Consider the following 25306-nt stretch of genomic DNA (forward strand, 5'->3'; position numbering starts at 1 on the left):
TCACCCACATTACGAAATACTTCAACCAGTGCTGGAGGGAGGGTAACCTCCCGCAGTCCTGGCGCCACGCGAAGGTAATATTCATACCTAAACCCAACAAACCACTTACACTTCAAACCCTTCGCCCTATTTCGCTAACCTCATGCCTTGGGAAGCTCCTAGAGCATGTTGTGTTAGCGAGACTCACAAGTCACATGGCGGACAACAATCTTCGCCCCCATCTATCCGCACAGGACGCTATGCTGCAACTCTCACACGACATTTTCGACCCGCTTCTTCCGGGTCACACCAAGGCAGTCTTAGCTTTGGATCTCTCCAAAGCTTTTGATCGCATTGAACATCAGGCGATCATGACTGCTCTATCCCTCTTGAATGTGGGTGTGCGCACGTATGCCTACATTCAGCATTCCTCACTGACCGCACAGCTGAGATACACTTCGGCCCTCTGTCTTCCCCCTCCTACACTCTTCAGAGTATCGGCACCCCTCAAGGGTCCGTCCTTTCTCCCTTTCTCTTTAACATTACCCTCATCCCCCTCTCCCGAAAATTGGCCACTATTCCCCACCTGAAGCACACTCTTTATGCCGACGATATCACCCTGTGGACCACTCACGGCAGTGACGGAGACATAGAGAACACCTTACAGGAAGCAGCCACCCTCACCCAAAATTACGCACAGACCATCGGACTGTCTTGCTCCCCAGAGAAGTCCGAACTCTTCCTCATCCGGCCTAAGAACCACCGCTGCCCCTCTCCCCCATTGCCATTGAACTGAATGGTGACCCGGTACCTGAGGTTGGAACCCTCCGTGTATTGGGCCTGCACATCCAGAACGATGGCAAAAACACCACCACCCTCAAGAAACTCAAGCAGGTTGTAGGCGCGATATCGCACCTCATCCGAAGGGTTTCGGGACGTCATAGAGGCATGAAGGAGCGCGACCTATGTCGCCTCATTCATGCCTTTGTCCTCAGCCGTGTGCTGTACACTACCCCATACTTACACCTATCCAAACATGACAAACGTTTTGGATGCTTTGATTCGCAAGGCTTTCAAGGTAGCACTTCACCTTCCCCTCAACGCACCCACAGACAGATTACTAGGCCTGGGCCTCCACAATACGATCGGGGAACTGGTGGAGGCCCACCGACAGGCCCAATACATCAGGCTCACACAAACCTCCACAGGTCGGTATATCCTGGACACCCTCGGAATCAAAATACCGGCCAACGACCCAACCCTCCTCGCCATCCCACGATCCCTTCACCGAGAGCTCCTCATCAGGCCGCTCCCGAGGAATATGCACCCGTCCCACAATGAGCAGCGCCGCAGAGCCCGTGCGAAGGCACTTCATCGAGCGTACGGCCCCCAGCCGGACGCCGTGTGGGTGGACGCTGCCTGCACGGGTGATGAAGCGACAGCAGCTGTGGTGGACTCCTCTTTATCCGCCCTCCTCACACTACCTCTCCCTCCAGACACGTCCCCAGAGGCTGCAGAGGAAGCCGCCATTGCCCTTGCTATAACCCGCACGGAAGCCCGGTACATTTTAAGCGATTCTAAAACTGCGATTCTAAATTTTGCTCGAGGCCGAGTCCATGTCCCTGCTTTTGGCATACTGGACTCGCCCGATGCCCCCCCCCCGCCCCGCCAAGTGGAGCTGATATGGGTGCCCGCGCACTCCGGGAATCCCGGAAACGAGGCCGCCAACCTTTTAGCCCGAGGTTCTTTAAACCGGGCTCAGGTGGCCTCTGATCGGGGATTCACGAAGGAGCGCATGCACTCATTCAGTGAGCTGACCCAGGCGCACAGAGCCTTACGCCAGCTCTACCCCCCGCCCCACCCCTCCCTAGATAACAAACACGCAACACTCTGGCGCAGACTACAGACACACACACTCCCTTCACCCCTTACCCTAGCCCATTATCATCCCTCCTTCCCCACTCCGGCATGCACTCTATGCCCAGAACCCTTCGCTTCTTCCCTCCACATCCTTTCCCTCTGCCCGGCGGACCCTCCCCCGCGGGACCTAGAGAACCTCAAGACCTGGGAGGACTGGGAGACCCTGCTGCGCGCGGAGGACCCGGCCGTGCAGACCATCGCCACCGGCCGTGCTGCCAGTGTTATGGACCTTCCGAACATAAACACTTGAGTGCAGTGGGGTCGTGCGGGGACCCTGGGGCGTGCCCCGAATTCCTCTGTAAATAAAGTTTTCTCTCTCTCCCTGTACGGTGCGGTTCGGGTGTCCACCGAGATGACAGAGAATTACTGCGCCATTTCCTTTCCTCAAAAAGCGTTCCGTTCGAACGGCAAGGCATCGCGCCGAACGGGTGGTGGCGTTCCTCCCTTCCTGTACGGTGAGGGTTCAGTTGTCCACCGAGATGACAGAGAATTACGGTCCCATTTCCTTTCCTCAAAAAGCGTTGCGTTGAAAGGGCAAGGCATCGCGCCGAACGGATGGAGGCGTCCATGGACTGCCTGGCAGCGCTACAACACGCTGTCGCGTTCCACTCCTAGAGGCGAAGCTTAAGCGTCATTAATTAGCTGTTAATTAGTGTTTAGCCATTAATCAGTAATTAGCCACTCATTAGTAATTTGTCATTACTTCGTCATCAATTATGTGTGGCGTAATCCAGTGGTGACGTCACCAGTGTGACACAGGCAAAGTGGTGCGAAAAACGCTTTCGCCTCTACGCACTTTAGACAGCCAAAGTGCCCCCCCGAATTTTTTGCACTTGGTGAGCAGTGATTTCACAACATAGGAGAAAAAGAGGCGGCCTCTGTCGCTCAGCCATTCGCGAGGCGCCACGTGACGAAGGATGGATTGGTTTAAAATAAACGAGGCAACTTTTGAAGCTATGGCAGCCGGAAGGGCCGCGGCTTCGGCATACCTTGTCAAATGGTCAATCGCGACGATAGCCCTACGGTTGCCGCGTGGTGTGTACGGAAGGAAACCCTGTAAATTATTACCTACACGACAAAATGGGCGTGGCGGGCAAGGTAGCGGCTGCAATTCTCCAGCAGAACGATGAGGAGGTGGCTTGCGACATTGACAGGTAAGGCATGAGCGCACGTATTTGAGGATGAAGTTGTACATGCCACGTCACTAATATCGTAACCGGATGCGAGCGTAGGTTTTGAACAATCCGACATGACCACAATCCGGGTCAGCGTGAAAATAGGCGCAGACTTCCGAGCGAAGGTAATAGAGAATAACTAGCAATCACTTGGGGCCACCTGAGATGTAGTTGCGGTGATAAAGGAGGTTGTCACGAACTGAGAAATGGGAAGCATGGCGGCGAAGAGCTCGCGAAGGAGAAGCAGCCGTAGGGTTGGTGAGGAAGTCAAAAAGAGAAGCGATCCATGGGTCGGCACGCTGCGCTGAAGGCATGGCGCTGATGTTAAACATCGGTGAGGAGGTGTTGAAGGTGGTAAGGCTGGAAATATTAGCTGGAAGTGGGCAGCGGGACAGAGCATCGGCGTCTTGATGTTTGCGTCCAGTACGATACACGACGAGGATATCGTATTCCTGTAGGCGAAGGGCCCGCCTCGCGAGGCGACCGGATGGGTCCTTCAGAGAGGAAAGCCAGCACAGCGCATGGTGGTTAATCACGACTTCAAACGGGTGGCTGTAGAGGTAAGGGCGGAATTTGGTAAGAGCCCAACTATCGCCAGACACTCTTTCCGTGACCGAGTAATTAGATTCAGCCTGTGTGATTATGCGGCTGGCATAGGCAACGACGTATTCGACGAAGCCAGATTTGCGTTGTGCGAGTACGGCGCCGATGCCTACCCCACTGGCGTCAGCATGGACTTCGGTAGGTGCGGTCGGGTCGAAATGGCGCAGTATCGGTGGGGCGGTGAGGATACAGCGCAAGGAATCGAAGGCGTCGTCACACACTTGGGACCACTCGGACAGATCGGAACTGCCGGACAGAAGTTGTGTCAAATGTGCAGCAAGTAAACCAAAGTTGCGTATAAACCTAGGAGCACAGACCTAAAATGCTGGGCAGTTCTTTGGTAGAAGCAGGTCGAGGGAATGGAGTCACAGCAGGAAGTTTAGCCGGTTCCGGACGAACACCGTCCTTGGAAACCACGTGGCCTAAAATGGTAAGTTGGCGGGCGGCCACTTCTTCAAGTTGAGCTGCAGGTTGGCGTCAGAGAGGAAGGTCAAAACGTGCTTCAGGCAGTAGAGGTGAGTGTCAAAGTCAGGTGGAAATACGATGATGTCACCGAGGTAACAAAGGCAGGTCTTCCACTTTAGCCCGCGCAGAATGGTATCCATCATGCTCTCAAACGTGGCGGGAGCTTTACAAAGGCCGAAAGGCATCACAGTAAATTCGTATTGGCCGTCAGATGTTACAAAATTGTTTTGGGGCGATCGGCCTCTTCCATGGGTACCTGCCAGTGCCCGGAAGGTAAATCTAAAGAGGAAAATATCTGGGCACCTTGCATCAGTATAGGGCGTCCTCCGTGTGTGGCAGGGGATGGACGTCCTTGCGCGTAGTCTTGTTAAGGCGGTGGTAGTCTACACAGAAACGAATGGAGCCATCGTTCTTTTTGACAGGCACAACTGGCGAAGCCCAAGGACTGCTCGAGGACTGAATGACTCCGCTCTTGAGCATTTGGTTGACTGTGACATTTGGTCGACATTTGGTCGAGCTGTGATGGCAGTCGAAGGAGGAGCGGAACAGGTGGAGTAAGTGGAGAAGCTGCGTGAGTTGCGGCGGAGGAAGATCTGCGTCGATGGAGCGGAGAAATAGTTGTGTAGATGAAGGGTGTAGAAGATTGTGGCCTGAGCGCAGTGAGATTGATGTGCGATGCATCGGCAGTCTCCTCACAGGTTAGAATAGACGCGGTAGGTTGGACGCTTCCGACAGATTCGCCACAGCGCAAAGCACTAGGGCAGCAAAATGATTTTCAGACCCACAGTACGGACAGGCCAGCAGAAATAGTCAGTTCGGCGTAAGGCAGGAGAAGACACTTGCGGTGGAGAAAAGTATGGGCTGGCGTGTAAGGACAGTGTCATCACGGAGAGGGTCACAAGTGAGGCGCACAAGGATGGTAGAGCATGGAGGCTGGTCGATGTTTTCGACGACGAGGGCTTTAATACATGGCGGTGAAGGACCAGCGTCCGCCAAGGATTGGGGCAGAGCAGGGAACCCGGCTTCAGCGCCAGCGCAATCGATGACAGCGGCATGACGAGACAGGAAATCCCAGTTCGAAATAACAGAGTTGGGAAAAAAACGGCAGGACGGCGAACTCGATCGTATAGAGGATGCCCCGAAATAAAACTCCAGCGGTGCAAGATGCTGACGGTTTGATGTGCTGAGCGCTGGCCGTGGGCTGCGAGAGACCGGCAAATGGCGTCTCAATTTTCTTCGAGCGGCGACAAAGTTTGGATTCAATTACTGAAATTGCGGCGCCAGTGTCCACAAGGGCCATGACAGAAATTCTCGTGGCCAAAACGTCAATAAGGTTCGCAGGTGACAGTTGAAGTCTTTGGTAGTTCGACGAGGACGCAGTTCTTGCCACATGAGCTGCGACGCGTCGGAGAAATGGAGCGGCGTCGCGGCGAAGGGGGACGGCGGTCGGTAATGGCTGAACGGTCGGGGGCGAAAAGACGAGTCGACGCACGGGGCTCAGCAGACGCGGAGTGCTGACGCGCTGGAGGCCCGCACCCGATTGGCGGGGGTGAAAATGGGAGACAGCGATGACAATGGCGGGCCACGTGACCAGGCAATCCGCAAGCGTAGTAGGTCTAGGGACCCTAAGCGTAGCAAACAGGCCGGTTATCCGCTGTGCGCCAGGAATATCGGTCTCGTGGATAGGGTCGGAGATGAGGTGCCGGCGCTTGTACGGTCACTGACATTATACGGTACGTAGGCGGCTGAGTTTGTGCGACGACTTCGGCGTAAGCCATTGGACGGGCGACAGCTTTTGGAACGACGTTGGCATAATTCAGAGGGGTGGCGACAGGTCTGGGGCGGCATCAGCGTACGTCAGCGGAGCAGCGACAGGTGATGCTGAATGCGCTGACGGAAGCACCTCAGCAACCAGCTCTCGAATAGCATGCTGGAGAGCCGGGGCCAAATATGGTGGCGACCCTTGAGTGCTAGGCAAAAGCGAAAGCTGACGGGCCACCTCCTCACGTACAAAGTCCTTGTTTGCGGGCATGGAATTTTTTCCGGGGACGGAAATCAGTCCTGACTGATCGACCTCGCCGTACCGCTTTCGCCCTAGTTGGTGTCAAACGTAGCTGAATCCCCTTCGCTCACCGGATCTTTTGACGAATGTGAACGGGCCATAAATCCGGTTTCTGACAAACGGATTTCACCTCAGGAAGAGTTAAGCTGGCCGATCAGCTATATATTCCCTTGTCTTCTGTCAAGCAGATGGCGCCACTAGGCTGGACTTATCGTTGCGTTTCTGTTTACATAGAGACCGGGCAGCTAGATGGGTGGCGCCGCCTCTCGGCGCTTCCCTCTTCGCAGGAATGGGTCGCACCGCCAGACGTGCGCAGTGTGTCGTTGGTTTCTGTGCAGTTTGCTTCGGTGCTCTTAATTTAGACGGTGCTGCGGGTGATTATGTCTGCTGAAACGAAGTTTTGGCAGGCGTGTTTTGTTGTTGGCTGCACTAACAGCTACGCAAACTCGTCGCAAAGCAGTGTTTGCGTGCATTTGGATAGCAACAAATAGCAATGAATGAATGAAAAAAAATTACATTTTTTTCTCCATTTTTCGGCGTCTGCAATGGTACGCAGGCTGCAGCAATATTATGCCGGATAACCTGATGACCTACTACACGTCTCAGCAAACCACTTACGCCAACAGCACTCAAAGCGAGAGCACTTGTTTAGGGTTAGCGCGTTCGTGCAAATGGCGCCTGGTAGCCGACTTGGTTCCTATCGCTATTCACATGGCACGTCGCGTGAGGATATGTTGTCAATTTAAACAGAAAAATGGCGAAAACCGGCTGACAGTCAAAGAGCTTGAGACGTTTGTAAATGGCTGGCTGGACAATGTGTTCGAGATGGAACCGTGTGGACGATTAGGAAATTCTGCCTGATATATTATCCGTGGCTGAAGGATAGAGCGCACAAGCGGGCGGGCGGTATAAGGATATACGCCACCAGATCGCATAGCTATGCGACGAATACGACCTATAGTAGCGTGAGCGTATTTACGGGTGGCTATCCGCCAGAGGGTGCCAGTCCCAGATTTATGAAGGAGGAGGCCGAGAATACGAACAGTTTCTACGAGAGGAATCGTAGAACTGTCTACTCTAAAATTTAAAGTGGGAGCTTTCCGTAAGCCGGCTTTGTTTTCAATGCGGATGAAACATGATTTAGTAGGCGAGACGGTTATATCCAGAGGTGGGAGACGAGATGTCAAGACATCCAGCGCGTGTTGGAGGACCAACTGATGGATAGACGCGTCTCAGTGACAGCCACGCAAGGTTATACCATTGGCGTACGCAACCACACGAATAAAATGGATGGTCTCTAGGGCTTGAACAACAGGAATAAAAGTCACATTGAATAGTATGGGGGTGAGAATAGAGCCCTTGGACACTCCTTTATTCGAATTGAAGTTACCAAAGGACTTTCCGAAGACACCTATACTGAAAGTTCGATTTGTTAAAAAGGCGTGAATGGAGAGAAGAAACTATGAGGGAGACCACGAGCTTGAAGGGAGGCAAGAATGGCAGGATGTTATCATATGCTGTTGTTACGTCTGTAGCAATGACGGTTCGAACAAGGTGACTGCGGAGAGTGGTGAAGCATGCCAGCAGCCAAAGTAGCAAGACCATCCTCCGTCCAAATTTGCGGACGGAAACCGATTTGGGAATCTGGGATAGGATAGGATAACTTTATTTAGCTCTAGCACAAGTGCTTTTATGCGGTCAGATGAGTCCATCCGCAACGTTCGATTTCCCCTATTCCAGGGCTCCGCTGGATGCTGCCGTCAGCTGAGCTCGCTGTATCAAACCGATCTGGTGATCGCGGCAGTCGCTGGATAGCAGACCCTTCCATTGCTCCACACTAGGGTTTGGTATAACTGGGACGACGTCGACTTTTTGACATGCCCATGTTATGTGATACAATTGTGTGCGTAAAGTGTGGGGTGAATTTTACCTAGTGTGTTTAGATTTGGATATGACCCTGTTTGAAGTTGTCTCCATGTGACAGCCTCTAAGGATTTGTGCGGTGGTGGGTACCGCATCCTGCTGCCTTTGTAGTTGTTGAGTATGGCAGAGTATTCCTGAGATACTGGCAGGGATTCCTCAAGATCGGTGACGTTGGATGCTCGGGAGTTACAATATCCTCGAGCTATCCTGTCCGCCTCTTGGTTTCCTGCCACCCCCGTGTGCCCCGGTACCCAAATGATCTTATGTTTGATCGGCTTGTGTGGTTTTGCATGTGTTTGTTGCGTCTTGCAGCCTACAGAGCGGAGTATGCGGTGCGCTCTGTGACCGACTCTGCCGCAAAGATAGTTGCGGCAGGCTGCTTGTGAATCAGTAAGAATTGTCAGTGACCGCCCAGTCCGATAGCCCTCCGCTGCAGCTAGAGCGACGGCCGCCTCTTCAGCCTCAGCTATCGTAGAGTCTTGCAGTGAGGCGCTGGTAATCTCGTGTAATTCCGAGTTGACTACAGTTGCTACAGCGTTGTTGGTGCCTTGTCCCCTTGTCATGGCGTATGTGGCAGCGTGCACATACACTGTTGTATCCTGGGATGCGTGTGTTTTCTGTAAGCGGTCGGCCCTTGGCTCTCTGCGCTCTTTGTGGAGGTTAGGGTCCATGTTTCTTGGTATTGGTGCCACCCTGAGCGTGCTGCGGTACTTATCGGGGATCGTTTCAGTTCTCGATATTTCTCGAATTTGCTCGGTGTAGCCGAGTTTCTTTGAAATAACTCTGCCTGTGGGGGTCTGCTGTAGTCTGCGCATTTGGGCAACATGCTGCGCTTCACATAATTCCTCGAACGTGTTCTGCAGTCCCAAGGCTAAGAGCTTTTCAGTTGAGGTGTTATTAGGTAGTCGAAACGCGGTTTTATACGCATTGCGTAAAATCGCGTCCGCCTGTTGTATTTCACTCTTGACATGATTGTAGTACGGGAGACAGTATGTCGCCCTGCTGACCACTAGGCTCCTGAGCAATTTTAGTGTGTCTTCTTCTCGCATGCCATGACGTCTGTGTGAGATGCGCGTAATCATGCGGGCCTTTTGGAGTGTAGATGCCTTTAATAGCGCAAGGGTATGAGTACAGCGTTGATTTGACTGTATCCACATCCCTAGTACTCGTATGAGTGTCTTCTCAGGTATTGGTACTCCTTCGAGGTGGACTTGTAGTCGAAGTTCTTTACTGGTAGGGACTCTTCGGCTCTGTTTTCCTCTTCAAACCCGTAAGAGCTCAGATTTTCCGGTCGAGCATGCTAGCCTTCTTGCTTTGACGTAGTTTTGATTTGATTTGATTTATTTGTTTCATTTCTTTGTTTCCTTTCTTTATTTGTTTTCTTTAACTTGGCAGTCCCTGCCAAGTTACGGAATAAAGAGGTAGGTATACCGTCGTACCCGGGAGAAGTGGTAGCTTTGAGGCGTTCATCCATGGAGGCTAGCAGTTCTGCTATTGTTAGGTCAGAAATAATCTCATCGATGGGCTCTGTAACCGATAAGTCAGGAGGAGATGTGCAGGTGCAGTCATGATGTGGAAAAAAATGTCTGCCGCTCCCGTAACCGAGAGTAGAGTAAGCATGAAATGTTTACAGGCCTAATGTCATCTCGGTGGACACCCGAACCGCACCGTACAGGAAGGGAGGAACGCCACCACCCGTTCAGCGCGATGCCTTGCCATTTGAACGCAAGGTTTTTTGAGGAAAGGAAATGGCGCAGTAATTCTCTGCCATCTCGGTGGACACCCGAACCACACTGTAATGGAAGGGAGGAACGCCACCACCCGTTCGGCGCGATGCCTTGCCCTTTGAACGCAGCGCTTCTCCCCCGGGCCCCTGTGCGCCGGCGCGGCTTTGCTTCGATGCGCGAAGCCCCTAAGAGATCACGTATGACAACGAAGTGTATCGTGGCATTTATGTGCTTTTTGCACGCTTTATTAGAAATCGGAAATTATAATTCCGTGCATTATCAAACGCACAGCGACTGATATCTTGATAAACATTGAGAAGGCACTGGCAGCAGTTATTTTTTGTGACTCCTTTGGAGACCAACCGGCGCTTGCATGCCGGTCGCGTAGGAGGGCTTAGAGAGTCTCGTTAAATCTCGTTAAGCCTCGTACAGGTGCCCGGATGTTCTCGGTTCAGAGCCCGGATGATAGCTCTCGGTCTCGGCGTGACGTCACCACACTGCCGACAACGGGGGCTAAAAGCATTTCATGCTTAAAACTGACTGGTCGCTTCTTGTGCAAATGTATCCGCAACCACATTCACCGCGAAGCGAATGCTTTCTGTGTAAGCTGAAAGCTGAAAATGGCGCTCCATTGCGTGAAACACTCGCCAAAGATGTCGATTGCCCTGCGTAGAAAACAGGCGGACACACTACGCAGCCCAGCGTTGCCTGCCTTGTCGCTTTGCGTAACGCCGCGCACGTGCGGTAGCTCGGTGAAGAGAGGGAAGAGCCGAGGGGTCCTCGGGGTGACGGGAAGCATAATTATCGGCCTGGCGACGAAGAGCCCACATGTTCGAGAGGTGTATGTCCGGGTTTGGGTCGTCTTCATTTACAGTAGTAGTAATAGTATGACTGAACAAGAAGGTTGTTGGGCTAGTTGGTGAACACGATTTTTTGAAGAAGTTTTTTCAGCACTACAAAAAGTAGGCAACAGAAAGAAAGAAGTACACAGGACAGTACCTGTCCTGTGTACTTCTTTCGTTCTGGGTCCTCGTTTTTGTGGTGCTGAAAAAACCACTTCAAGAAACTGATAGTATGAGTGGCGAGAACAGCAGAGAGAGTTTACAGCACTGAAGACGGGTTGAATTTACTGTACGTGAATGGTTTTCAGCGCGTACAGAGTCCCATGATGTTATGTGTACGCTATGGCGTATTTTCCGTAGACGCGAAGGAGCGACGGAGATAAAAATATGGCAGTTATCACTGCCCCAAGTATCTGATTCAACAGCACAGCGAGGGTTACCGGGGTCTACCACCAGGTCAAGTCTGGTGAATACGGATCACCTCGTGGGAGGGTAGAGGTATTCGGATGGTTGAAAAGTTCCAAGGAATTATCCTAAAAGCTGCCCTCAATGTGTACACCCCTTGAGGAATCTGATGGGTAACTCCACGAAGTGTGTGCGCCGTTGAAGTCTCCACCAACTAGAATTGGGACACCCGGGTTGGTAGATCGGAGAAGACGAAACCACTCAAGATTGGGAGATGCGAGCCAGGACGGCCATAAAAAGAAACTAGAATAAGAGAGGTACGTGCAGGTTTCACAAGAAGGGCGGCGACCTCTTGACGTGTGTTGCACCACCGTGAAAGGTCTAGGGGAGTAGGGAAATTCAACTGCGAATATAAATTGCACATTTACCTAGGACTGAGGGAGGAGGCAATACAACGGCGATCAGGGACAGATGGTGAATATTATGCTCAGAATCCTGAATGGCGTGGAAGTGAATTATGCTCTTGCAACAGGAACGCCCATTCCTTCAGCTTTCCGTCGTGAAGGCGGATGTTCACTTCAGAGGCCTTATTAGCAAAGCCTCGACAGTTCCACAGCGCCACCATAGATGATGCGCTATCCGTGACGAGGCCGAAGAGCTTCTACGATGAGGCAGGTCAACTGCTACATGAGCGCTAATGTTTTATCCACTGTAGAGGTAGTCATGGTTAACGGGTAGTCGGCACTTGATTGTGGCCCAGTGCTTACTGGAGGTGATTCCTGTGATAATTGCTCCGTAGCGATTAGTATTCTTGGAGAGGAGTGAGTACGACGCAGTTCCCGGCGTTGGGTGAGTTCGTCTTGACGGCGGCGAGCCTCTGCGATGGCATTTTCTAAAGGTGCGTCTTCATCTTTGAGATCCACTTGTGAAGGATGCACTGGTCGTGCTGGTGTACCATCTGATCCACGAATGTGAGCCGCTCGTGCGTATGAAGGCTGCTGAGAAGACGGGTGGTGAGCAGCGGGCTCAGTTAAAGCAAGTTCAGGGAAGTCGTTGTCGTCACATGAAGCAAAGCGATTACTTGTAGGCATAATCATTTTTACAGAGGGCTTGTGCAACTTCTTGTCTCGTTTATTCTTTGGATCACCCACGGAGCGAATGTGATGGTCCGGCGATTTGCACAGGGCACAAAGGACTGTAATATACAGAGGAAAAAATGGCTGAGGCTTAACTTGGTTAACCCTGGTCTGATGCGAAGCATATTGATGGCTAGGCTTGGTAATACATGGCTTTCCTTGGTTGAATACTTGGTCATTTTAATACAACCACTAGAAGCCTTCGTCGTGGGGGAAGACAACGGCATGGCTACAGCGGAACGCCGACAAACCCCGAGACGCGCGTTGGGTGGGCGCCTGGATTGCCACGGAAGCCGCGTCCGCCTGCCCGGTGGAGCGAGCGTTTCACCTACACTGAGTGTGAACGCGCGTTCGAAATGCGCGGGAATGCCGCTCGAGGACATTCTGGTGTCTGTGCGATGGCATCGTTCTCCCTCTCCCAGCGCGTGACGGCGATCTGTCGTGACGTCATGTGTCACGTGGGGTGTCGTCACTGTACCACGTGGTCTGCACGGCGTGCAACCACAGCGACGGCGCGAGGTGGACCCTCATCTTCCTCTGTCGTGACGTCATGTGTCACGTGGTATGTCACGTGGTGTGACGTCACTGTACCACGTGGTGTGCACGGCGCATAACCACGGCGAAGGGCTGTAGTGTACCTCCGTCTTCCTCTGTCGTGACGGCATGTGTCACGTGGTATGTCACGTGGTGTGACGTCACTGTACCACGTGGTGTGCACGGCGCACAACCACGTCGAAGGGCTGTAGTGTACCTCCATCTTCCTCTGTCGTGACGTCATGTGTCACGTGGTATGTCACGTGGTGTGACGTCACTGTACCACGTGGTGTGCACGGCGCGTAACCACGGCGAAGGGCTGTAGTGTACCTCTAGTAATATGCTTCGCATAAAAACAGGACAGGAGAGAGACACAAACAAACGGACTGGCGCCAGTCCTGTTGTTTGTGTCTCTCCTGTCTCCTGTCCCTGTTTTTTGTGCTGTATATTACTTTCCTTAAGATCAGCCACCGACTAACCCATACCATCAAAATAAAAAATTTGATCACAAAGGACTATTGGTTTATTCAGGTCGACCACAGCAGCAGCGTGACGTAACCGAACCAGAGTTTGTATGGCAGCCTGTGTTGAGCTCTCAACTGGCTGTCTGGGGACCATTGTGAGGTATGTGCACAATGGAGACTACGGAAGAGTGAACCTATGATTCCCACGCCTCCTCCACGAAGTCCGTGGCAGAAGGTTGGATGTGAAATCAAAGAACAGCACTACTTGGTCGTAGTCGATTCTTTTTTGAGATTCCCACAGCTAGCTCTCCCCTCATCAATGAAATACTCTACTGTTATCGTGCACTTTTCAAGAAGAATTCTCGCGAGATAAGGAACCTGAAACTGTTGCGCAAGATAACGGTGCACAGTTTCTACCCGAAGATTTCAAAGCGTTCGCGAGCTTGTACGGTTTCCGTACCGTCATGTCAAGCCCAAGGTACCCGCAGGCCAATGGCCAGGTAGAGAGAACGGTACAACCAGTGAGGAGATTGCTTGTGAAGGCCGAGGATCCGTACCTTCTTCTAATAGCTTACAGGAAAAGCTCGGGGCCCCTGCGCAAAAGTCCAGCGCAACTGCTCATGGGAAGGCGCTTATGTACGACGCTACAGCAGGCCTCTGAAAATAGAAACCTTTAGCATACCGTGTACCGTGTTTACGTTACCGGTACCGGTGTACCGGGAGCCCGCGCGCAGCCAATGCACACGCGCAAATCGCCTTGACGGCGCCAGATGGCGCGACGTACCTTGAAGAAACGCGTGCTCCTGCAGCATCGAGACCAATCAGCGCGTGCCCACCGGCGGTAGGCGGGCTCTCAGTGCTCCGGTAACGGTAACACGGTACACGGTATGCTAAAGGTGTCTAATATGAAACCTCGTACAGTCTTAGAAGATAAGAAACCACCACTGGCACTGCGAGAAACAGCGCAGGAATTCCAGTCTTTGCCTTACGGCCGGACCACTGCCGCCTCTGAAAGCAGGAGCCACAGTGTGGGTAAAGGACTTCAAGCCGAGGGCACAACTCATAGGCATCGCAGATAGCCCAAGGTCTCATGAAGTGAGAACAGACCCAGGGGCAGGGTTGCCAGATGGCTCCGACCTCAGGTAGCCAAATTGGCCTCCGTAGTAGCCCAAACGTAGCCAAAAGCGAAATTTTTGCGTAGCCCAAAAGTAGCCAAAAATATTTCTTTTTGGGACGACATTTCTTAAGCACATTGAATTAATTTTCGGCAAGAATATTTACATATTAGATTTCTTTCCAGCACATGATGTCTGAGGGGGTGCGCACGGCGTGTTCTTTCTGTTGTTACGTTTCGCCTCCGTCATGCGCGCTAACCAGTGCGGCTAACCAGGTCTTAAAGATCGGGCCGCAGTTCCAATTTGCAGGCGCGGCAGTAGGCCATATCACCTGAGGCGGGTGACGACTGCCAGTCTGCACGCGGAAAAGAAGGTGCAATCGCAGCTCTATAGTTTAGGAATATTTCACCTTTTAAATGTTCGCGCGCAGATTAGACACATCGACAGTGAAAATACCTTACTGCATACTTACGCAGCCTCAAATTTTAATTTTATGCTTTAAGAGAAAGGTTCTCACTGAGAGCGTCACCTCAAAGCATATAGCATGCTCCTTCTTGAAGCTACATTCTACGATATGCATGAGCTCAGAATAAATCAAGGATATACGCCATTAGATGATATTCTATGTCGATTTGATCTTCAGTCTAACAGCAGGTTCAGAATAATGAGAAAAACATATTACTTTTGAATTCCGGCTCCTTTTCGCATTTCTTTTTGTAGTTCCGGATGTGCATCGCCCACTTGCCCATTCTGAAAGTTCTCGTAACGACGGATCTAATGGCAAGTCATGCCACTAACTTCCGCCGCCTTCGTTAGTTACAGATGGGTTCCGCGCCGCGCCGAAGGCACGCAGATTACGCAACGGACACGGCGCTCTCGCGTCGCTCGCAATGAATCTTGAGGGCTGCATGTGTGCCTCTTGAGCTGCAGAAAAAGCGTAGGCTCTTGTGAGTGGCGCGCTTGCTGTGTCCACCACGAGAATAAGAAGAAACAGAAAAAGACCTTATTAATTCGTAAGCATTACTTCCCTCATGCGTATCTTGAGCAGAATGTGTCCGCAGAACCAGAATACGCAAAAAATTCAGGGGGCACTTTGGCTCTCTAAAGTGCTGCAAGGCGAAAGCGTTTCCTGGCGGACTGTTTGTTTATGTTTATTTTTCATATTTTGTTTTTATTATTTTTATTTTGATCTTTTTATTATTTTTATTGTTTTTATTTTTCCTTCACTTTATTCCTTTTATTTTATTTATGAAACCCATGCATTCACTAGATGTGCCTTTATTCATGCTCAACCTTGAGCCTTCGTGGCGGAGTGGTAGCGTCTCCGCTTCAAATGCCAAAGGCCCTGGTTCGATTCCCACCCTCGGCGCAGTTTCTTTTTAAGCAGTGACGCCGAAAGGCGGACAAATCTGCCGACGCGTCTGTCGACACCGCTGCCGACAGCGTCTGCTAACGACAGCATGAGGCATTAACATGCCTGGCGATGGGTTTCCAACCAGCCACCTACCACAGCCGAAACGGACGCCCGAAGCCACTCGGCCACGTCTACGGTTAACGGTTAACATGTGAGGATCACGAAACCAGGCAACAGAAGCGAAACAGTAGCATTTAATGCTTACGCATTCGCACCACTTAGGGAGACCTAAGTTCTCTTAGTGTTTTCCCTCTATTCTGGTGCCTGGTCACCCGTGGTGCACCGTCAATGGGAGAACGCTCACATGTGCAGACGGCAACAGTCTATGTTCGGTGGCGCGCGCGCGCGCGCGTGGCGTTAGTTCGCGGAGGGCAACTTTCACGTAGTGTCCACTCTTTATAAAAGAAATCGAAAGGTCATGATCCTTGACCGTCTGGAACACGTAAGTTTTCTCGAACACAGCGTTTACAAATTGTCCTTTTGTAGCAGACGCGCTCAATTTCTTTAACCTGCTATCGCCTGCATTTTGATTCCATCATGCCTTTTATTTCTGTCACTGTATAATTGTAATAGAGCATATTATAACTACTTTAACTTTTTTTTTCACGCATGAAAAAGATGTAGCCCAAAAGTAGCCACATAGCCAAAACGAAATTTCTGACGCCAACTCGGACAAAAAGTAGCCCAATTTGGCTATTAATAGCCCAATCTGGCAACCCTGCCCAGGGGTGGCGCTGGAGAGAAACCCCAAATTTCTAGCAACTTTACGTTCGGAGTCTAGCAATAAAACAGATGTAGGGGCAGCTATGAATTTCCTTCGGAGACAGGAGGAGGTCACTTGGTAGCATGGAACGATGAAAGACCCACTGACACGGGAACACCGCAGGCCGACAGTGAAGAAACAGGTCAGCTGGCAGCTAGGAACGATGTAAGGCCGACTAGGGCGTAAATAACGCGGTCCCTTACTTGACGCAACACGGTCGCTCCGTGTCAAAGCCGGAACGGTACGGATCAGGCAGCTGTGTACTTGTTCCTGAAACATTGTGTCGTTCTTGGTTTGGTTTGGTTTATAGAGTTTAACGCCCCAATGCAACTCAGGCTATATAAGACGCCGTAGTGGAGAGCTCCGGAAATTTCGACCACCTGGGTTTCTTCAGCGTGCACTGACATCGCACAGTACAGGGACCTCTAGAGTTTCGCCTCCAATGAAATTCTACCGCCATGGACGGGATCGAACCCGCGTCTCTCGGGTCAGCAGCCGAGCACCATAACCACTGAGCTGTTCTGTTCTGTATTTATTGTAATATTCAACGTATGTTCCCGTTGCCGTTGCAGCTTTCTGCTTACTGAGTTGAAAAAGAAGGATATGAGGTGATGTCAAGCGCCGATTATGTTGCGTCGCAGGTCATGTGACTCTGATTGTTATATTTATGCGTCCCAAGGAATAAAGAAAAGGATTGCTGAGGGGTAAAGGCGCTCGTCTCCTGAGCTGGAGCCCCCGGGTTCGAACCCGACTGCGGCGGCCGCTTTTCGATGGAGGCGAAACGCCTAAGTGCCAGTACGCTAAGCGATGTCAGTGCACGTTAAAGATCCACATGTGATTGAAATTATTGTAGCGAAAGCTACATTGGCCACGACCTAGCGATTTCACTGCGGCGGTGCTCCGAGGAGGCACAGAGACCGACCTTGAGCCATTGCCTATCAACCGCGTTAGATGGCCGACACCGCACTTTAGACGCTGCGTGCTCGCCGCGCCATCTGGCATGACGTCACACCGTGTGCCTCGCCGCCGCCGACGTTTGATATGACGTCACAACGCTTGCGCCATCCCGGCGCTCACCTCCACTCGCATCGCCAGCTGTGTCGCATGCCTGATCACATGTCGGAGGATTGAAACCACAACACAGCTAAATAACCAGACTAACCTGGACTTGCAATCAAGATTAACCAAGACTAACCAAGCTATGCCTTACCTTTCGCTGTGCATATTCTGGCATAGCCGAGCTACGCATATCCTGTCATAGCCGAACTAAGCCATTGCCAATTTTTCCAGAGACTTCCACTACTGCACCTCTTTCTTCCTACCCTAATTGCGATGGCGGTGAAATTCTAGATGCCCGTGTACTGTGCGATGTCAGTGGATGTTAAAGAATCCAAGGTGGTTCAAATTTCCGGAGCCCTTCACTACGGCGTCCCTCATAGCCTGAGTCGCTTTGGGGCGTTAAACCTTAATAAACTAAACCAAACCAACTTTTTTCGGATCTTCTTACCTTGGTGAATTAGATTTTGAGGAAAGGAAATGGCGCAGTATCTGTCTCGCATATATCGGCGGACACCTGAACCGCGCCGTAAGGGAAGGGAGGAAGGTAGGAGTGAAAGAAGAAAGAGAGAAAGAAATGCCGTAGTAGAGGTCTCAGGAATTATTTCGACCACTTGGGGATCTTTAACGTGCACTGACATCGCACAGCACACGGGCGCCTCTTCCGTTTCGCCTCCATCGAAACGCGGCCGCCGCGGTCGGGTTAGAACCCGGGTACTCCGGCTCGGTATACGAGAGCGCCTTACCACTGAGCCGCCGCGGCGGGTAAACACACCCACCTTCCTAGTGAAAAATGAAAAATGGTTCCTTGAGGAAAGGATATGACGCACTAACGGTATCACATATCACGGTGGGCACCCGAACCACTCCCACCTTCCTCCCTTTTTTTACGGCGCGGTTCGGGTGTCCACCGTGATATGTGATACCGTTACTGCGTCATATCCTTTCCTCAAGGAACCAATTTTCACTTTTCACTTGTACTGAGGTATCTGTTACAGCCGGGGCCGTCGCTTCGGTGGGCGCGCATGCAGCGCTTCTTTCAATCCTTAAACAATGATTTTTAGGAAGAGAAACGGTGCAGTGATTGTCTCACATCTCGGGGACACCCGAAGCCCCCCCCCCCCCCCCCCCAACCCGTAAGGGAAGGGAGGAATGAAGGAGGGAGGAAAGGAAAAAATAGATGCCCAGGCTTAGCTTGGTTAAGCCAAGAATGCGTTGCATATTGCGAGGTCTTTTTGCGCGAGGTATTGCTTGGCGGCACTCGATTTTCTCAGCAGCTTTTCCTCCGTGACGTATGGATGGTTGGATGAATGGATAGGAGCGCCCCCTTTGAAACGGGGCGGTGGCAACCGCCACCATGCTGAGCCGTCTGTTTTATGCGAAGCATATTACTAGAGCTACACTACAGCCCGTCGAGCGCGGCGGTGGAGCTACCACCGTGACCACGTGACACCACGTGACAACATGACGTCACAGCAGAGGAGAGATGGGCTGCCGGCTCGCGCGGTCGGCCGCGGCGGTGGAGGCTCCACATCAGAGGCGCTGCCTGCTGCTGCTGGGGGTACATCAATACAGTCTATAGGGAATGGTGGCGGTGGTGGAATAACTAAGGGTGTTTCCAATGTACTTTCCATGGGTGCCAAGAATAATGTTGTAGCAGGTGCTGGGGCAGCGGTTGTATACTCTGCATTGAATTCACCGATGATCCCGTATATAGCTGCCACGGCAATCCTTGCTACACTTCTAGTGGTTGTATTAAAATGACCAAGTATTCAACCAAGGAAAGCCATGTATTACCAAGCCTAGCCATCAATATGCTTCGCATCTGACTAGGCTTAACCTTAGCTAAGCCTCAGCCATTTTTTATGCGAAGCAAATTACTCGGACAACCGAGATCTTCCTTGCTGCGCCACGCACGGCCGCGTAGCTACCACTTGACTTTCATCGGCGCACCACGTGATATGACGTCAAAAGAGCTGTGAAAGCTCGGGCCTCGTGCGCTCGCTTGCGCTCGCTTGCGGACGCGCAGCCTCCGCCGGCGGCCTAACTCCCGCTCCTACCGCTAGGAGATACTGACGTCACGCAAAAGGCGACGCACTCGTTGTCAGTTGAGCAGCGAGATGTCGGCCAGGGAGAGGGCGGCTCGCCAGACCGCAAAGCGCAAGTTACCAAGAGCCACGGGAACGGGAGAAGAACGAGAAGTACGGCTTGCCAAGCGACGTGCACAGTATGCAGCTAGACGGCAGCGTTCGACAACCGATGCCGAGGTGAAGGATGAAGCTTCGAGTACTGCTACACGGTTCGAGCGGCGAAATGCTACCAAACGGAAAATGCGTGCTGAAGAAACTCCTGAACAGCGGGAACAGCACCTTGTAAAGGAGCGTGCTTACCGGAAGAAGCAACATGAGAAACGAAAGGAGCAGCGCGAAGAAGAAATGGTTTTACTGCAGACTCAAGAATGTCTCGCCGATGCCGACTATGCTTCGCATCCTAGGCTTAACCATAAGCTAAGCCAGGATATTTTTTTTCTTTTTTCTTTTTCTTCTCTTTTTTTCTTTCTTTCTCTTTTTTTTTTCTTTCACGTCGTTTGGTGACGTCACGTCACGTAGTTTCGTGGCTGCCCGGCCGCGCCCAAGGGCTGAACTGAGTGATTAATAATAATAATAATAATAATAATAATAAATACTTTATTCACACCAAAGAAACAATACAAGACGCGGACGCGCCAAAGCCTCAATTGGGCTTGTAGGGCGCCGTCCGGCAGCAGCAACAACCTCTGTTACCAAATCAATTCTTTGTTTTGTGTACATTGAAACATATGCACTACAGCTGTTCAAGCTCGGCAATAGCATCACGTAACTGTCTGCGAGTGTTCAAGTTGAAAACATTATCAGGCATCTCACTGAATATACATGGGATATAATATGACCTCATAGACATACCAAAATGAGTTCGCACTGCAGGGACAATATATCGAGAAACTTTTCTTAATGGGATTGGTTTAACGTTGTGGAACCGAAATTCAGAGTTCCAGAAATATCTGAGTACAGTGATTTGTATGAACACAATGTCAAAGGAAGGCAGACCTGAAGAAAGGAATACACTTTGCTGTTTATGGGGTATTGAATAGATGACACTCTTAGCCATATTCTTGAGAATACGGTTTATCCTATTTTTCCATCACAAAAATGAACAAGGGAGGGGAAAACCTCAGGTTGCTTGAGCCAACGTTTCGACAAGGGGACTTGTCTTCGTCTGGGTTGCAGAACATTTGAAGCAGATGTTGCAGAACATTTGAAGAAACAGCACATGCCATATCTCAGCAGAGAATACCCCAAAGACTGTGCAATTAAACGTCTTATGGCAAATGGCAGGTAGGCCCTTAGAGCATAGAGCAAGCATGCGACGCCTCTAAGCTTCTTACTGAGGTGTGCCATGTGCGTGTTCCAGGATAAATCACTGTCAAAGTAAATGCCAAGGTATTTCACGGACGCAACACATGTAATGGGGTAGCAAGAACATGCAGTGCAACTGGAGCTGTGCACAAAAACCGCAGCGTTTTTCGGGATTGGCTTGTGTGCATTTCTTATGCACACTAGATGAGTTTTTTGGGGGTTTATATCAATCAGGTTACATTGAAACCAATCATATAGATTAGTAGCGTCCTGTTGAAGTTGACGGAGTGCGCAAGAAAAATCTGTATTAGATGAAATGAGGAGGGTGTCATCTGCATATTGATAAATCTGTGATGAAGTTATAATGCTGGGGAGGTCATTAACATAGAGATTAAATAAGAGGGGTGATAAGGTGGATCCCTGCATGGGGAGCACCACTATATAAGTCTATAATTATGCTTTGCACAGGTCCAAGTTCCACCATTTGAGATCGCTGAGACACATAATTTCTTAGTAACATTTGAAAAGGACCACGAAAACCATAGCAAAACAACTTTTCACAGAGAATATCACGATGAACAGTATTAAATGCTTTCCTGACATCAAGAAAGAGACCAAATGCCACTTCATTTTTATCAAAACTAGAATGAACGGAATCCGACATCTTTTCAACGTTTGGGTACCAGAACCAGCAACAAATCCGTATTGATGTGGGCTAAGCACGTTATGCCTCAGCAAAAATGCTGACATTGTACATAAGACGTGTTTTTCTAAAATTTGTGATATACACGACACGATAGATATTGGGCGATAATTCGAGATATCATTTCTTTTCGAGATATCATTTTTAATTCGAGATATCATTTTTATGCTACGCATAAAAAGTATGGTGCAGTGGATTTGAAGCCGTGTTTTCGATTCTAACTGGTCCTGTTCACATTTGTAGGCGATCTACACACTGTTCCCGCTTCGTTCGAGCATCGCCACCTTCCAAGAGCGGGTGCTTTGCGCCTGCTTGTAGAACGCTCCTGCTGATTCCGAGTCATCAGCAATATTCGGCGGCCTTGTGCTGCTGCTACTATCACCTGCGCCTGCCTGCGCAAGGAACCGTCATCATCTACTGCGCAGAAGACGCCATCAGCAACTACTACAGCGCCCCTGGACTCCCTACAAGTACCCACGAAGACAAGCGCTCACCGGGATTTGCAGCCGTGTTTTCGATTCTAACTGGTCTTGCTCACATTTGTAGGTGAGTGTGTGCGCCTTTTTTGACGCCATTACTGTTTCTATTACTGGCTGCAAACCCCACCTGTGCATTGTTGACTGGGCATGGGTGTCGATCTGAGCACGTATCGTGTCCGCATAGGCTCTTTTGTTGCGCGCGATAGAGGGACGAGCTCACAGCCTGCGGTATGGTTGAGGTCATCTGGTCTGCGCCACTGGTGGAAACCAGGTGGGCGCTTACTTACTCTCTTGTTCTGTGTCACGCACCTACTGGTTTGTGTTGGCAACGTGGAAACAAATCCAGGCCCGGAAAAATCAGAGCATATTCTATCCCTCGTGAAAGAACTAGTCTCGTCATGTGAAAAGTTCCAAAAGGAAACATCTAGCAAACTGAAAGAAATTCATGCGAGCGTCACAGAAATAAAACGACGGCTCTCAACACTTGAGGATCGCCTTGCTGTCGTCGATGACTTGCGCGAAGACGTCAGCAACGTGAACTCAACGATAAATGAATCTCAGGCTCAGTTAAAATTTATGGAGTCAAGGCAAACAGAGCAGGCAAATCTGGTCCTTGACGACCTCAATAACCGGATGCACAGGAATAACCTTGTTTTTAAGGGCATTGTTGAAAACTCGACAGGGAAATGGAAAGACACAGAAAAGGTAATAACCGAATTTATATAGGCAAATCTTGACATTCAGGCAGGAGAAATTGAACGAGCCCACAGAGTAGGGCAGTATAAACAAGATCACGTCCGCCCATTAGTTGTAAAGTTCTTGAACTTCAAAGACAAATGCAACATCCTCAGGAACGCTCACAAACTCAAAGACTTAGAGACGCTCCGCGTCTGGATTGAAGAAGATTTTTCACCAAGAATTCAATTCATACGGAAAAAGCTCCGGGATTTTGTGCGCGCGCAACGGGAATCTGATACTGAAAAATATAAGCTTCTTTTAGGCAAGGTTCTTTTTAGAAAGAAGCTGTATGCATATGATAGCTTGCAGGATCGGGTAGTTTCCCTTGAGAAGCGTGAAACGGCCAACAGCGAATGACGCAGAAACGATAAAGTTGAAAGGCCACTGTCCATCATCGTGTCCAACTTCCGAAGCCTGTTAAACAAACAAGGCAAGCTGTGCGCTCTCACTGAATGTTGTGCTGCCGATGTTATTCTTGGCACCGAAACTTGGTTATCGTCTGATGTTACGAACAACGAACTTTCACTATCAAGCTGTTTTACGCTGTTTAGAAAAGACAGGCCGACTTCTCGTGGTGGCGGTGTTTTAATTGCAATCAAAAACTGTTTTCAAACTCGCATTGTAGACACCGGCTCTGACTTGGAAATTCTGTGGGTTTTGGTGCACTTATCGACCGCTGCTACTTGTGCCGTCGGTGTGTGTTACCGTCCGCCAGATGCACGAAATCAGTTTGTTGACGACCTCGGCGAATCACTTAGTTTTCTTGCAGACAAGTACCCGAACGCAGAAAAAATCCTGGCTGGTGATTTCAACTATCCCGGAATAGACTGGCGGACGTGCACACCCACTGGTGGTACAAGGCAGCGCGAAGGTATGGAATTTCTTGATTTACTTTCCTTGTTTAATCTGACCCAAACCGTATCCTGTCCAACGCGTGGAGCTCCTGTCTTAGATCTGGTGCTGAAAACTGAGCCAGAAAATATGCATGTCAACGTATTAGAGCGCATTAGCGACCATAATGTCTTACACTGCGAGTATGCCCTACCAATTGAAAAGCCTGAAATGCAAAATAAGGTCATATACGATTATACGCGAGCAAATGTAGACCTAATCTTGAGCGAACTATCGTCATTTTCCGAAGAATTTTTAAACACATTTTTTTTTTGTGGAAGCGCGGAAAATTGGAGAACAGTCCATGACAAGCTAATTGAACTGAACGATAAATATATTCCAAAAATTACCATCCCACCATCAACGTGCAATACATGGTTCACTTCACAAGTAAAGCGATGCATCAATAAAAAGAAGCGTTTAAACTCAAATATCATATTGCCGCGAATGTTTGTAGCGTTTGTTTGTTGTGTTTATTTGTTCATGCTTCAGGGCTGCTGGCCCGCCGCTTTATCGCTTCGTTTGTGACGCGGGACGCGCCTGGAATTATCTCGATTGATCGCATCCGGGTGGAGCCGATTCTACTTTGTGCCAGAAGGTTCTAGAACCTTCCACGCTTTATCTCGAAGGTTCGCTATCAGCTTTAAAAAGAGCACGGCCGACAGCGGCGGGCATTCTGTTCGACGACCGCCGAGCACGCTTGTTGCTACGCCACCGCCGAGTGATTTAGTTCTTAGCGGGCGCAAGTCAGCCCGAATAAAGAGTTTCGTTTCGAAGACATTCTCGCTGTGTTCCTGTTCGCCGGACTGCAGTCACCACTACGTGACATCTGGTGGAGGTGCTGACCTGCTGTGCCCCCCAAGATTGAACCTGGTGCACAGCCAATGCCCGTCGTGCTTCGCCAGCCCCGTGAGCCACCGGCTTTTCGTGGAGAACCACACGAAGATGGGGAAGACTGGCTGGACATGTACGACCGTGTAGCAGCGCTGAACGCCTGGGACAACAGCGCTAAGCTTTGTAACGTTTATTTTGCATTAGACGACACCACTAGAACGTGGTTTGAAAACCACGAATCTTCCCTCACGACCTGGGCGACCTTCAAGAAGCAACTACTGGCTGCGTTCACTAGCATCGTACGCAAGGAAAGAGCGGAGATCCTGCTGCAGTCGCGATTTCAACGCCCAAACGAGACCGTGACTGCGTATGTGGAAGATATGAAACGCCTTTTCAAGCGCGCCAACCCTGACATGAACGAAGAAAAGAAACTCTCCTTCCCAATGCGAGGCGTGAAGGAGCAACTCTTCGCTGGACTGATCCGGGATCCTCCGACAACCGTCGACGAGTTTGAAGCTGAAGCTTCAACCATCGAAAAGACCCTGAACGCCCGGACCCGGCACTACAACCGACCACTTGAAGTGCTGTCGGCGAGCCCCCCAGAAGATACCCCTGCAAGTGGAGACAACCTTCGTGATCTCATACGCGAAATTGTTCGCGAAGAACTTCGCCGACTGCTGCCA

General features: G+C 50.6%; 1 protein-coding gene across 1 annotated transcript in view; it reads right to left on the reverse strand.

Moving 5' to 3' along the window:
• LOC149345667 (beta-1,3-galactosyltransferase 9-like) overlaps window positions 1-25306 on the reverse strand; it is a 56128-nt gene that overhangs the window by 12995 nt on the left and 17827 nt on the right. The window lies entirely within an intron of this gene.

Source organism: Amblyomma mixtum, chromosome 4 (genome assembly GCF_055824585.1).
Source record: "Amblyomma mixtum isolate Tamu chromosome 4, ASM5582458v1, whole genome shotgun sequence".
Taxonomy (NCBI): Eukaryota; Metazoa; Arthropoda; class Arachnida; order Ixodida; family Ixodidae; genus Amblyomma; species Amblyomma mixtum.